General features: G+C 36.6%; 4 long non-coding RNA genes across 5 annotated transcripts in view; 1 reads left to right on the top strand and 3 right to left on the bottom strand.

The window, feature by feature from the left end:
* LOC108950544 overlaps positions 1-537 on the bottom strand; it is a 989-nt gene extending 452 nt beyond the window's left edge. Inside the window, exon 1 of the long non-coding RNA XR_001975260.2 lies at positions 124-537. This is a non-coding gene — a long non-coding RNA (uncharacterized LOC108950544). The remainder of the gene's footprint in view (positions 1-123) is intronic.
* A 9-nt stretch (positions 538-546) lies between these two features.
* LOC108950545 lies at positions 547-3,448 on the bottom strand. 2 transcript variants are annotated; one of them, XR_003397093.1, is made up of 5 exons: positions 2,298-3,448; positions 2,067-2,243; positions 1,463-1,965; positions 1,200-1,358; positions 547-1,044 (listed from the first exon to the last, which is right to left on the bottom strand). It is a non-coding gene; the product is annotated as an uncharacterized LOC108950545 (long non-coding RNA). The 2 variants fall into 2 exon arrangements; XR_003397092.1 differs by having other exon boundaries at positions 547-1,358; positions 2,298-3,443.
* Positions 3,449-9,395: 5,947 nt separating this feature from the next.
* LOC113475342 lies at positions 9,396-10,543 on the top strand. Its single transcript, XR_003397097.1, has 2 exons — positions 9,396-10,354; positions 10,413-10,543. It is a non-coding gene; the product is annotated as an uncharacterized LOC113475342 (long non-coding RNA).
* A 1,115-nt stretch (positions 10,544-11,658) lies between these two features.
* Positions 11,659-11,918, bottom strand: part of LOC113475341 — a 449-nt gene continuing 189 nt past the window's right edge. The window contains exon 2 of the long non-coding RNA XR_003397096.1: positions 11,659-11,750. This is a non-coding gene — a long non-coding RNA (uncharacterized LOC113475341). The remainder of the gene's footprint in view (positions 11,751-11,918) is intronic.

Below are 11,918 nucleotides of genomic sequence, written 5' to 3'. Positions count from 1 at the left end.
ACAAAGTAACATACATGGTAACTTGTAAGCTGGCACGAGGTGTTAAACCCGTGTGATAACGACTGTCGTTTTCCGGCCACGCGAGGATAAAGTAAGTTACATTCATTCATTCATTCATTTTACTCGTTTTATATACGTTTGGCGGAAACGATTCTAATTCTAATTGACGATCAATTCAATGGCTACAGCAAAAATGCGGAACGTAACATTGTTGACAGAAACGCACAGCAGCAGCCTAAATGAAACAAACAAGGTCACATGGCATCGGCACATTCAAGCGTGACGAGTCTGCGCAATTAACCATAGCGGCAAAGCAGAGTGTGCACTCTATTATATTAGTCCTCTATGGTGAAATCTCTTAACATATCCTACACTTTTTATTAACTAAATATGTATTAACCAACTTTTCAAATTCTTCTGAAGTATGGTAATTCCCTATTTACCAACTACTTTTTGTAATCAACTATTGGTTCTTTAATACTATTCATTCTTATCATGTATCTATGTAACCACAGTTAAACATTTTTCCTTTATTTATATACATAAGCAATTTATTATTTTACCACCGTCCTAAACTTTGTCTTAGCGCCTTGCTCCATCTCCCACCTCTCCACTTTCCACGTCCCACCACCGATCCACGTGCCTCCCCTTCTTGTTTCCCAACACCGCCCACCATCGATCCACATGCCTTCCCCATCTTGTGCTCCCCAACACCGCCTGCTACTAGTTCGCTTGCCCCGGCTCCACTATACAACACTTTATTAGCCACTCCAGTAGTCACCCCCCATCTTGTGCTCCCCAACACCGCCTGCTACTAGTTCGCTTGCCCCGGCTCCACTATACAACACTTTATTAGCCACTCCAGTAGTCACCGCTGTTTTGTTTTTTTCTTTTTTTTTTTCAAAAATGCTGCCTCATTCAGCCACCTGAAGTAGTCAATTAGTTATAAAGGTTTTTATTAAAATTCTAAACTTAACTTACTTTGCCATTTTTTTAAACTATTGATTCGGAACACTCGCCCTTTTTTTCCGTTCGAATTCCCTCCTGGAAATGAACCTGCGTTCAGTTCTCTTGAATTCTTATTTAACAAATTATATGTTTAATATAAAAATGGTGAAGTAACTAAAATTTCCCCAGATTGAGAGAACTCAGCAGTTAAATGATAATATTAGCTTTTAAACAAAGCTTAATCGATGTACCTCTCCTTCTGCCCCCATCGTTGCTGCCCATTGTCTTCTCTATTGCCTCACCTATTGCCTCTCCTTTTGCCTCCCCTATTGCTTCCCCTTTTGCCTCCCCTTTTGCCTCCCCTTTTGCCCTCCCTTATGATTCTCTTCACCTCCTCTTCTATTTCATGACTAATAAAAAATACAAGCCTTTTTGCAAATCATGTTTGTTTTCAGGTCTAATAAAATTAGTGGTTAAGTTGTTAATTCGTAGTATAATGAACAACTACACTTACTAATTTTCTCTGTCGCAAAAGTAGATTGGAGCATATGCTTTTAGGCTAATGATCCTTTCCATATTTTTTATAGAATGAATTTGATTTAATACAACTGCAAAAAATTACACTTACTAATTTTCTCTGCCGCAAAAGTGGATTGGAGCATATGCTTTTAGGCTAATGATCCTTTCCATATTTTTTATAGAATGAATTTGATTTAATACAACTGCAAAAAATACAACAGTCTCATTACAATATTTGCTTCCGAAATTTAGCACGACACACCCTGTCACACGAGAAAATTCTTAACTTTTTACAGTAACAAAATTTTAACTTTTAGCACGACACACCCTGTCACACGAGAAAATTCTAACCTTTTCACAGTAACAAAATCTTAACATTTAGTACGACACACCCTCCTGTCACACGAGAAAATTCTTAACTTTTCACAGTAACAAAATAGTACTAAGGCATTTGCCAACACGCCAGCTGAGAACATCTCTTGCCAGGTTAACTCTCATCTGCACAATTTAAAAATTAAAAAAATACAGTGATACCAGGTTAACTCTCACCTGCACAATTTAAAAATTAAAAAAATTACAGTGATACCAAATTAGATAACTTTTAAGTAAGGGGTAAGGTGAATGTGCTCTGAAGTAAGGAGACTTTTTGAAAGAATCTCAGAAGCTTGATCTTCTTTATACAGTTCAATAACATGTGTCCACAGTACATCAAAGCCGCTTATGTTTATATACCTTGTACCACCTGGTTTCGAGGACAAGAGAGAATTTTTTGTGGTCTGTAAAGATAAAACTAATTACACTGAATCATATAAGTTGAAAATATGCTTTACCTTGAGCAAATGAGAAGGATCTGAGCAGAGAAAAATCGGTCGACTTGGGGCATGAGGATTTGGAGCAGTGAATGGTTGATCTAATGGAATTGTGGAACTTCCACTAACAAGTTTAAAAAAGCGTCTGATAACTGACATACCATCAGCTACAACAGCATGGATCTGTAGACCGTGCTTTTTGCATTCATTCAAGAGAAAAATATGTCCCCCCCAACCTTGTCTAAGCTTTCCAAATGCCTTCTCTAGTGGATCAGTGGAAAAGTGTGCAAGCAAAACAAGTCCTGTGTTGATTGTAGAAAAACTTTTGTGAGGGAGATGAAGCCATGACAAGTATGATTGAAAGCACCGCAAGTGTCACTTGACAGTTGCTTAACTCTTTACCACAACTACTCACGAGCTAATTTATCTGGATAATTTTGAGCTTTACTAAAAACTGTCCCCCCATGATAAGAAAGAGCTGCTTTGACATATCTCTCATCCACTATTATAATCACATTTCTTTGCCTTGAATACATAATTTGCATATTTCAACTAAGAATGTCAAGTCATCACAGTGTTGTACCTAAATTATATGCTGTGTAGGTCTTGTAGTTCAGAAAGATTTGTAACGTTTATGCGACTTAATTTAGAACCTACAATATAGGCATAAGCACACATAACTCCAATTAAAACGGCGCAAAAACATACAGACGAAGAAAAAGAGCAGGAACTGCGGCGTTTGGATACGTAACAGCAGGAATGTTTTGTTTAGCTCCAGACCTTGCAGTTACGTAATTATCGTTCCAGATAGGCCTATAGAACGACCCAGAAACCAACGCGCACGAAATATATAGATAATAAAACATTCAATACAATGGCAAACATAATGTGTGACAACCACACTCTTCCGTTGACGAAGAATTCACTACTTGTTGTTTTGACTGGCTTTTTCCTCGCATCGGTCATATGTATCTATAATTGACATTTAATGATGGTCACAAAATCAAAACCGGTATGAATATATTTTGTACTTACTTGCTTGGCATGTTATGGAACACGAGCAGGTTGTCCAATCTGCTACAGGCATGGCTTGTTTCTGAACAAGTGACTGCATGTTGGTAACATGTTTTGGCCATTTACATTCACTTGTCACTACTACCAGCTACTGTTTGGGTACTATACCATTAGACCCATCACAAAATTTAACGCATACAAACTACTGCTTCATGTTAGCAATGTATTAAAACAAAAGCAATGTATGCAACAAACTTTTTTCATTTCACTGGGATACTAAGCAACAAGTAAGATTTCTGCAAACCAATTTTATGTTATCCGATATATTGATGGGCAGCGTTTTGTAGCCGCCGGTCTTGGGCGTTCAACTTTCCTCCGTCCACTCGGCTTCCACAAAACGCCGCTGAATGGGTTCTATGTCGCCAGCTCCTGCAATTTTATGTATCCCGAATTTACAGTTGGTGGTAATAAAAGCTAAGGTTGCCGCATTGTCCTGACGATCGCCGTGGTCTTTTGCCGACTATTCGTTATGGTACATAAACTTGACGGCGCTTGTGAGCGCATCGTTATTTAAAAAATTGGCCGCCGCGTCGTCTATCTTTAAGACCTTGTGCTTGACTCTGAGGGCCATTTGTCCAACACCCGTCGAGTCATTGGTCATGATGGAGGCATAGGCCGTTGTGAAAAGGAATTTCCCTAAGAGGGTCTTTCCTTTTCCCGCAGACCCATGCAGGAGGAAATGGGGTGCCGTTTGAATTCCTGATGCCTCTTCATTCCTAGCTTCTAACGCTGCTTGTGTGAGTAAGATCTTTAAATCGAAGTTTGATAGTGTGCCGACGCTGCCACGAAATATTTTTGGCTTCCCGGATAATTTTATCGGCCACTTCGTATCCCATTGCTGTTGTCCAGACTTGAGACTTTTTCGCCATCCTCTTGAAGGCCCTAGCGAATTTTCTGGGTTGGTCGGGCCAAACCGCGTTATTATAACCTCTCTTGATAAGAAGCTCGAGGAAGTTAAAGTTCGTTTCGATGATGGCCACCTTAAATTCATTATAACTGGGCTGCGTCTCGAACTTTTTTATCACTGCGTCGCAGATGCCTTTGTAGAAAGCCCGATGTTTGGACATTCCCTTTTGTTTAGGAATCAATCATACGACGCAGTGCTTCCGGCATGGCTGATTGATCCGCCTTATACATGTATTCGCCATAGCTTCCGAAGTCCGTTACGGGTGCAATATAGTCGTATACAATCCCCACACTTTCTAGAATGTTCTCCGCTTTCTTTTGTCCAATTTTTAGAGGTTCAGCCTTCGCCCCGGGTATCGGAGGCCGTTTTCGAATAAAACCACATTATCCCTCTTCGGAGCATGGTCATCTTTTGAGGGGATTTGGGGCTTCGGACGAATCGCGGAAAGGGTACCGCGGCTCCAGCGCCTATAGCCGCAGGCGGTCCCATTTCTCCTCCAACCGCTTTCCCTTACACGGAAGAGGAATCAACTTTGAAAATATTACAGACATTGAACACCTCATTTCTGTACACTTGTACAGAATGGTTTATTGGTAATTATAACACTTGTACAGAATGGTAAAATCAGCGTGTATTTTTGTCGGAAACAAAAAAAAAAATTAAGTAAGCAAGGTAAATTGTTTTCGGGAAACACGAAAAAAAAATGGTTGCAAGTTTGGTATAACAGCCTTTAACAAGGTTGGTAATCGAACAGGTACTGGTACCTAACCGTGCAACTTGCTGCAATGGTTTGAAGCCGGATTTTATACTATATTTAAAGCTCCCAAATAGTTTTTAAAAATAAACAATTAACATTTTCCAAATACTCATACTTTTCATAATCTTCAGGTAAATGAATTAGGCTATGCACATTGTAATGCACAAAAGCTTTTCCATACAACTGGCAACACGTCAAAACAAAATCTTTTAAAAGACCAGTACAAACATTCACATCCTCACTTATCAGGTGTTAACAAGTCTCATAGCAACGGAAAAACTTAAGAAGTCGTATGCAAAAAACATAACCGTAGATCAAATTTCCTTGTTAGCATAGCAACGATCTAAACGTTATGCAGAAAGTATAATCAAAGTTAACTATCGATTTTTGACCGTTGTAAAATTCATCTACACCTCAGGAAGTCTGTTACAACCGAAGCCATGAACACGATTTCACATTCAAACGCGTTTTGAAGTTTTAAAACAACGGTTCTGCTGTTAAATCAGCAACGGAAAAACTTAAGAAGTCGTATGCAGAAAACATAACCGTAGATCAAATTTCCTTGTTAGCATAGCAACGATCTAAACGTTATGCAGAAAGTATAATCAAAGTTAACTATTGATTTTTGACCGTTGTAAAATTCATCTCCTCAGGAAATCTGCTACAACCGAAGCCATGAACACGATTTCACATTCAAACGCGTTTTGAAGTTTTAAAACAACGGTTCTGCTGTTAAATCACCCACAACTGAACATACATGGCAACTCGTAAGCTGGCACGAGGCACTATCCGCCGTCGTTACAATGGCAGTAAGCACGAAAAGTATATAGTTTTGAAGAAGCATTCCTTATACCAAATCAGAAACAAAATTTGAGTTTTCTTTAGTATTTTAGAAACTAGAAACGATCTAAGTTCAGTGATTTTTTTCTAATGGGAAATCCCATGCATTGCGCCACGGCCATTTTTTTACACCAGCGGTCGAATTTACGGTTTTAAAACTCATTTTTTTTTCAAAAGCTAGTTTGTATTTGAAAACTTTGATGGTAGCTTTAGATCACATTTGAGCATATCTATCAATAATGCACAAATTTTGATACTTTGTTGGTATGGCCCCTTTAACACTTTTTTTCAAAAGCTAGTTTGTATTTGAAAACTTTGATGGTAGCTTTAGATCACATTTGAGCATATCTATCAATAATGCACAAATTTTGATACTTTGTTGGTATGGCCCCTTTAACACTTAGTAAGCGAGGCAATCGTTGTGACTTTATTCTCGTGGAAACTGACGAAATACAACGTCGGCGTAATTAGCAAGCAGCAAGTGCTTTAAATAATGTATATAAAATGTTTAATTAAACTTTGGAATAGTATTCTATAACATAACAAGCGTACCTAAAATATTTTATGCGTAAAATTAATATTTTGGAATTAGGACTCACGAAACTCTGCGGTTTTCGCGTGATCCCTAAGAACGACATTTTCTCGCTCGGTTACGATACTTTGTAATATTATATTAATATTATAATAGTTCAACCCTCACGTGCGTCGTATGTAAAGCAAAATAACATTTATTTTTCAGGCAATGGTGCTTAATATTATAATAGTTCAACCCTCACGTGCGTCGTATGTAATATTATATTAATATTATCATAGTTTAAACCTTCACGTGCGTCGTAGTTTAACTTTTTGTTAAAAAAAATAACATTTATTTTTCATGCAATGGTGCTTGCAGTAATATCAGAAAACAACCTTCCCCTGTCAATTGCACTAGTCTTGATAAATTTGGCAAAAGAACTACTCTCCAAAGACAAGAAAGTACTGGACAACCTGACCATGGATCGAACAACAGCCTCCTACAAACTTACACGTGGTTTGAGCAAGACACTCTTAGACAGAACTTTAGCGGAAATAAGGAAGTGTAAATTTTCACTGAACGCAACAGCCATAAGCACGTGTTCGCAATCCTTATTAGCTATTTTTCTCAAACAGAGCAACATGTTGTGGTTGACCATTTAGCTTCCATCGCTGTTTTTAAAGTTGATACTAAATCTCTCTATGATGTCCTTCTTAATCTTTTCGAAAAGTACAGTCTACCGTGGTCAAACTTAGTTCCTATTCTAAATAAGGAAGTGTAAATTTTCACTGAACGCAACAGCCATAAGCACGTGTTCGCAATCCTTATTAGCTATTTTTCTGAAACAGAGCAACATGTTGTGGTTGTTGACCATTTAGCTTCCATCGCTGTTTTTAAAGTTGATACTAAATCTCTCTATGATGTCCTTCTTAATCTTTTCGAAAAGTACAGTCTACCGTGGTCAAACTTAGTTCCTATTCTAATGGATTCGTGTGCTGTTATGCGAGGATCTAAGAACGGCCTGGAAAAACTGATTAGAGACACTAAAGCTCCACAGCTCTTAGATATAGATGGCGATAGTTCCTATTCTAATGGATTCGTGTGCTGTTATGCGAGGATCTAAGAACGGCCTGGAAAAACTGATTAGAGACACTAAAGCTCCACAGCTCTTAGATATAGATGGCGACATACATGTGCATAATACATGCAAGAAGTTTTGCTCGCCCTTTAATTATTGGGTTGAAGGACTATTCTGATCTGAACAGAGAGCTGCGATTGAGCCGATTTTTCCTACTGACACTTAGTCGAACTTAATTTATTTACATTTTATTGTCGCAGCAATAACTGTTGACGTCGCTAAACCGAGATTCGGCGCGAGCCAAGGAGGAATTTGATTTTAAATCCAGCCTTGAACTTTCGCAGCCACGTATTGAGCATGTTTTTGTATTAATATGTGCAAAAATCAACCCGTAAGTTTATTCACCACTTGCATTCGCCCGCGGTAGAAACTGTCCCATCTTAGCCTGTGTGTTTTCAAATTTGTAAAATTTCACCTGTTGTGCGGATCGTTAAATAACTCCTCGTGTGTTTTATTATATTTTATTAAATTGTTGTCAATTAATAAAGGAATGATGGTACTGATTCGTGGTATTATCCAAAAACCGTCATCTATTTTGATTTTGAAAATATTTGCCAATATACGTTTAAGTGTCCCATCTTCTCCCAATGAGTATACTTTAAAACAAAGATTTGCAAAATTTATTTTCGTATTGCGCATGTTTTTGTATTAATATGTGCAAAAATCAACCCGTAAGTTAAACTTGCATTCGCCCGCGGTAGAAACTGTCCCATCTTAGCCTGTGTGTTTTCAAATTTGTAAAATTTCACCTGTTGTGCGGATCGTTAAATAACTCCTCGTGTGTTTTATTATATTTTAAATTGTTGTCAATTAATAAAGGAATGATGGTACTGATTCGTGGTAGTGATTTTAAATAACTCCTCGTGTGTTTTATTATATTTTATTAAATTGTTGTCAATTAATAAAGGAATGATGGTACTGATTCGTGGTAGTGATTTTGAAAATATTTGGCAATATACGTTTAAGTGTCCCATTTTCTCCCATTGAGTATATACTTTAAAACAAAGATTTTGCAAAATTTATTTTCGTTAAAAAAGTACAAAATTCCTGGACCTGGTCATTATCAACAATTTAAAAATATAAAACATATTCACGTGGTTTGTATTTTATTAAGTAAATACGATAGCTAACGCTTTTATTTTTTTCCTATCAAACTAGTTTTATAAAAACAGTTGAGATATACATCTTCCCTTCCTAGAGTGTATTAAGCTTGATGGGTTCACACTAGAGCAAATACAGTTTATTATATTTTATTAAATTGTTGTCAATTAATAAAGGAATGATGGTACTGATTCGTGGTATTATCCAAAAACCGTCATCTATTTTGATTTTGAAAATATTTGGCAATATGTGTTTAAGTGTCCCATTTTCTCCCACTGAGTATTACCTTAAAACAAAGATTTTGCAAAATTTATTTTCGTTAAAAAAGTAAAAGTAGTGGACCTGGTCATTATCAAACAATTTAAAAATATAAAACATATTCACGTGATTTGGTATTTTATTAGTGGTTTGTATTTTAACATATTCACTTGATTTGGTATTTTATTAGCGGTTTGTATTTTATTAAGGAATACAATAGCGAACGCTTTTATTTTTTTCCTATCAAACTAGTTTTATAAAAACAGTTGAGATATACATCTTCCCTTCCTAGAGTGTATTAAGAAACTGTCCTATCTTAGCCTGTGTGTTTTCAAATTTGTAAAATTTCACCTGTTGTGCGGATCGTTAAATAACTCCTCGTGTGTTTTATTATATTTTATTAAATTGTTGTCAATTAATAAAGGAATGATGGTACTGATTCGTGGTATTATCCAAAAACCGTCATCTATTTTGATTTTAAAAATATTTGGCAATATGTGTTTAAGTGTCCCATCTTCCCCCATTGTACTATACTTAAAAACAAAGATTTTGAAATTTATTTTTGTTAAAAATGTACCAAATTCCTGGACCTCTGGTCATTATCAAACAATTTAAAAATATAAAATATATTCACTTGATCTGGTATTTATTAGTGGTTTGTATTTTATTAAGTGAATACAATATAGCGAACGCTTTTATTTTTTTCCTATCAAATTAGTTTTATGAGAACAGTTGAGATATATACATCTTCCCTTCCTAGAGTGTATTAAGCTTGGTGGGTTCACACTGGAGCGAATGGCAGGCGATTTTTAAAGCACAGCTGTGGTTTTGTGTGAAAGTGACAAAATTTCGAACAGAAATAATTTGCTTTGGTAACATTAATTGTATCAAATGAGTGTTAAAAGAGGCATATACAAACAAAAAGAGAAAATTTGTATATGGATAGATCGATGCTCAAATGTGATCTAAAGGTTCATTACAGCACATTTCACAAAGATCTTTAAAAAAATACGTCAACTAGAAGCGGTGGAATAGTACATGAAAGTTCCCATAAGAGAGCGTGGCCGAAATTTAATCTCTTTTACTTTCTAAAGTACAAATGAAAGAAGCATAAATGGCTATTTTTACTATGGGAAATCTCATGCTTTGTCACACTGCCTAAGCTTGGTGGGTTCACACTAGAGCGAATGGCAGGCGATTTTTAAAGCACAGCTGTGGTTTTGTGTGAAAGTGACAAAATTTCGAACAGAAATAATTTCCTTTGGTAACATTAATTGTAGCAAATCAGTGTTAAAAGAGGCATATACAAACAAAAAGAGAAAATTTGTATATGGATAGATAGATGCTCAAATGTGATCTAAAGGTTACATTACAGCACATTTTCCAGATGGGTACCATACCACAAAGTTATATGTGAGTGCCTATATCTAGTTTAGTTGTTAACTGACTTTTCTTATTTCTAGTTCATGAAAGCTAGACAAGATGCAAGGTAAGTTAAAGTTTAACATCCATTGTATACATCTGATTTTTTACTCTGCATCACTAAGATTTACATTTGAACAACACAAAAAGAGAGAGAGAAGTAGTGGAAGGTGGTGGAGAGGAAGAAGATCCATTTAGAACAATATTTATTTTCCCATTCGTGCTTTCATTCATTTATTAAATAAAAACTTTTTTTTAAATTTTGTTTTTTTTATATCCCCCTAGGCAGGTATGCAGATTATGTGCAATTTCTTAGAAATGATAGCACAGAGCGTGGGTTTGTATGCGGGCGTCCAAATCTTTATACTTTTTTCTTCTTGGGGCACCATCAGCCCCAGACATGTGTTGTGTCCGAACAATCGAAGCCAACCTGTCTTCTTTTTTGAACATATTGATTAATTTCCAAATGTTTGGGTGGTAACAATCCACATTGGCGGCCATTCTTCTATGCCATCCCTCCAAATGATTGTTAGTTCGCGGCAAATTGTTGCGAACTCGAGCAAGAGTGTTCCACAAAGATATAGGAAAAATGGGCTGTCGACGACCATTTGGAATTGCCCGATACATATCTTTAAAATATTCTCCAAGTGACGCCAGCTCTGGAGGAAAATTATTCATTACCGCACTTAAGGCTTCTGCCATATCACGTTCCCGGGACAAAATACAGTACTGTCAACATTTTTACTTTTAACGAGATTTCCAAGTTCGAACGATATAACTGTAGCAACCCTAATTGCTGGATTTTTCGAAAAACACTTTGACATAAGTGAAATAAACAGCCTTGAATTTGTGACGCCGTAAATACTTCTTCCAACGCATATTTATGCTTGCTTTATCAAAGTCGACTAGGACTGATTTTGAATTGAGGTTGTTTCCGGATGCGATTTGCAGGATGCGGAAAAGTGCCGTGTAAGTTTGTTGTTGTTTATCTGCAGGGGCGTATACAAGGGGGGGTCGCGGGGGTCCGGACCCCCCCCTTAAAAAAAAAAAAAAAAAGTATAATTAAACCCCCTTCTCTTAAAAAATAGTAAAGGCGCTCGCTTTGATACCGTGTTTTATCGCAGACTAACGCGAATTTAAAAAAAAATAACATTTAAAGATTTAACATTAATTCTGTTTAGATTTTTTTTTTCTATCCGCCACAGCCCACGATAGTGCCAATGGAAAAGTACCAAACGATAGGAGAAACGCATTGTTTCTGTTTTCAATTGCACGTTTTTTTTCGCAGCGTCAAGTTAAACGAGAGCAAGGAGAGCAAAACACCAGACAAGAGGATAAACGCTTTATTTCTTTTTTAATGAAACCTTTTTTCTGTAAAACAGCAACAATTGGTAGTTGTGACGCAATTCTGTGCCTCGTGGTCCAACATTACACAAGAGATCCGTTATATCTTGTTGCTTCAGCTAGAAAGCAAAGTATCCTGTTACAAATTTACTGCAGGAAATACCAATTTCTATGGCTCTCTGTTTGGCTGTTAGTCTGTAAAATTAGGTGTTCAAGAAAAAAATTCAAGATTTTAAGACGAAGGAGTTTATCAGAATAGAAATGTATGTACTTACATCGCATATTAT

Source organism: Ciona intestinalis, unplaced genomic scaffold, assembly GCF_000224145.3.
Source record: "Ciona intestinalis unplaced genomic scaffold, KH HT000236.1, whole genome shotgun sequence".
NCBI classification, from domain to species: domain Eukaryota; kingdom Metazoa; phylum Chordata; class Ascidiacea; order Phlebobranchia; family Cionidae; genus Ciona; species Ciona intestinalis.
This window is presented reverse-complemented; position numbering and strand designations above follow the sequence as displayed.